The 2,853-nt window shown below is 35.8% G+C and overlaps 1 non-coding gene across 1 annotated transcript; it reads right to left on the bottom strand.

Moving 5' to 3' along the window:
- Positions 1 to 2,322: 2,322 nt before the first annotated feature.
- On the bottom strand, positions 2,323 to 2,425 carry LOC149834899 (small nucleolar RNA R71). Its single transcript, XR_016432860.1, has one exon. It is a non-coding gene; the product is annotated as a small nucleolar RNA R71 (small nucleolar RNA).
- Positions 2,426 to 2,853: the final 428 nt, after the last annotated feature.

Here is a 2,853-nt window from a genome sequence, read left to right as displayed (position 1 = left end):
TCATCTTGTCTTTAGAATAGTTAGTTTAGTTATTGATGTAATCATTTTAGTTAGATTTTATCATTAGTTGATTAAATGTGTGATTGTTAATGTCTTTTTCTTATTAATAGTTTAGTTAGCATAGTCGTATCTAGTTTATGTGTATTGCATGTCTTATGCATATAGTTACTTTCTTGCATTAGTATTTTAGGGACATTTACATCATTAGCTCATTCAAGGCAAAGTCATGAAATGCATATCATTTGTCATTTAGATCTCATTTAGTTTTATCATAGTCAATATCAGCATATATTATGTCATATAGAAGTATTTAAGTCTGCATTATAGTTAGATTACGTTCATAGTGTTTAAAATAGATTCATATAGTGAATAGTGCATTGAAATAAAAACCAGATTTTTGCCCTATCACACTAGCATTATTTTCTGTGCATAACTCTGTGTTTTCCAAATTTTTTTTCGTCTATTCACTTTATTGACGTGTTATTTAACTGCAGACCAAATTTCAGCTCATTCGGAGTTGATTTGGTCTGATTTTTAAGCGTTTTGCGAAAACCGTTTTTTCTGGATTTTAAATTACAGGACTGGCGATATCCTGATTTTTCTCAGATTTGAAACGCTTATATCTGGAGTTCCAGATACTGTTTTTCAATTCTGTAAAAACTGTCGTTTTGTTCCATCTGTCAGTTGCAGAACAGAACAAATTTCGGAAAAATCGGACCTCGTTTGCCCTGTCAAACAGTGGTTTTCCGATAACCTGTCAGAATGCTATTTTACACTAGTTAGGGGCAGTTTCGTAATTTTCTTAATTTCGGCCTTTTAGATTTGTTTTTAGTAGTTTCTGCATTTTAGGAGTTGCATCATCATCATACAACATTAGTAGAGTTAAATTGGTTAATTTTAGCATTAATTTAGTATTTTAGTTAATTTTTACTTGATAAATAGTATTTGCTTTACAATTTTCGTAAAATTAGAACTAGTCTTAGTCATTGTTTTCGTTATTAGAATAGAAAACTAACTTTGTATTTTTCTGCATTTTTAGGTTGAAAAACATATTTAGTGTCCAGGGATATTGTCCAAGTGAGAAGATTCTTTAAGTGGCGAAAAGACGGAAATACCCTTGGTGTGGAGCAGAAGACTGATTGCTTGTTTACTTTTCTTTTAGTGTTTAATTGCAGTTGTACTAACTTTGTAATTGTAGGGTGACATTTGGCATTAATAAATTGAATTTTATAGAAATATTGTGTTTAATTCCTGTTCCCTGAGGATCGACCCGTACTTACCACTTTGTGGAAAGTCGGTTTTTATATTTTTGGTTGACGATTTTCCAAAGTTTTATTGAAAATAAGTGTTTTAAAAAAAAGAGCATTCCAAAATATCAACCAAATTTTGGTGCCGTTGCCGGGGAACGGCGAATTAATTACTTTATTTCTTAGAGTTTAATTTATTATTATTTTGTTTTAGTTAGTTAATTAGTTGTTTTCTTTTTAGTTAGTAGGATTAGTAAGTGAATATAGGATTAACATAGTTAGTAAATATAGGATTCACATATTGTTCTTTTTAGGATTCACTTAATTATCATTCTGCAAGGAGCGATTAGACAGGTGGGTTTTAGAAAAACATAGTTTGTGATTTCCTGTATTTATTTGTTTTAGCATTTTAGAATAGTTTACTTTGTTATTTAATTATTTAGTATAGAATTCTGACATAGCTATATAGCATATTTGTTTGTTTTTAGTTACTGTTATTTGCTTATTTACATTTTAGTATCTGTGCTAGTTTAATTTTTTTTAGTTAGGTCGTTTGCTTACATCTGGTCTTAGTACCAGTGTATGCAGGGTCGACGAGGTCTAGGAACCCCATTACACCCATTTGTTGACAACCCAGAGAGAATTTTACATTCTCATCGAAGTTCGGCAACAATGGCTGACATGGATCCTCCACCTCCACCCCCAGTTCTTTCACGTCCTCTGCGGGAATACTTCATTCCCACAGACTATGTTCAGGCATCCTGCATTCGGAGACCCGATGTAGGAGCGCCACATTATGAGATTAAGGTCAGCATTATTCAAATGCTTCCATCCTTTTATGGCCTTAGTCATGAGGATCCCTACCGACACTTAGATGAATTCCTCGAAATCTGTTCTACTGTTAAGATACAGAATTTTGATGATGATGCGTTGAGGTTGACTCTATTCCCTTTTTCATTGAAGGACAAAGCCAAGTATTGGCTAAAGTCCTTAGATTCTGTAGAAATAGAGTCCTGGGATCAGTTGCAACAGGAGTTTCTTCGGAAATACTTTCCCATTGGTCGCACGAACCAATATCATAGAGCCATCACTAGCTTTTCAGAGCTAGATGGTGAGCGCTTTCATGAGACCTGGGAGAGAATGAAGGATCTCCTCAGGAAATGCCCCCATCATCAGGTGCCGAAATGGAAACTGGTGCAGAGTTTCTATGATGGATTGTCTGACAAGAATCGTCAGATGATCGACTCTTCATGCGGTGGGACATTCATGCTGAAGAGCGAGGATGAAGCATGGAGGCTATTTGATACATTGGCCGAGAATTCACTCCACCATGCTTCGAGCTCTCATTCTGATAGAGCCACACCCAGCATTCAGAAGAAAGCTGGCGTTCTTGAGATTGGTCCATCTACTGCACTACAGTGTAAAGTAGACATGATTGCTCAGAAGCTGGACCAGCTTCTCTCAGGACCATCCACTACACAGCAGGTGTGTACTCTTTGTGCCAGTCCGGCACACGAGATCACTGAGTGCCCTTCAGCAGCTCAGTACCCTGAATTTGTTCAAGAACAAGTTCAGGCAGCTCAGGGTTACGTCAGACCGCCAAATA

Source organism: Nuphar pumila, chromosome 6 (genome assembly GCF_984573655.1).
Source record: "Nuphar pumila chromosome 6, dmNupPumi1.hap1.1, whole genome shotgun sequence".
NCBI classification, from domain to species: Eukaryota; Viridiplantae; Streptophyta; class Magnoliopsida; order Nymphaeales; family Nymphaeaceae; genus Nuphar; species Nuphar pumila.
This window is presented reverse-complemented; position numbering and strand designations above follow the sequence as displayed.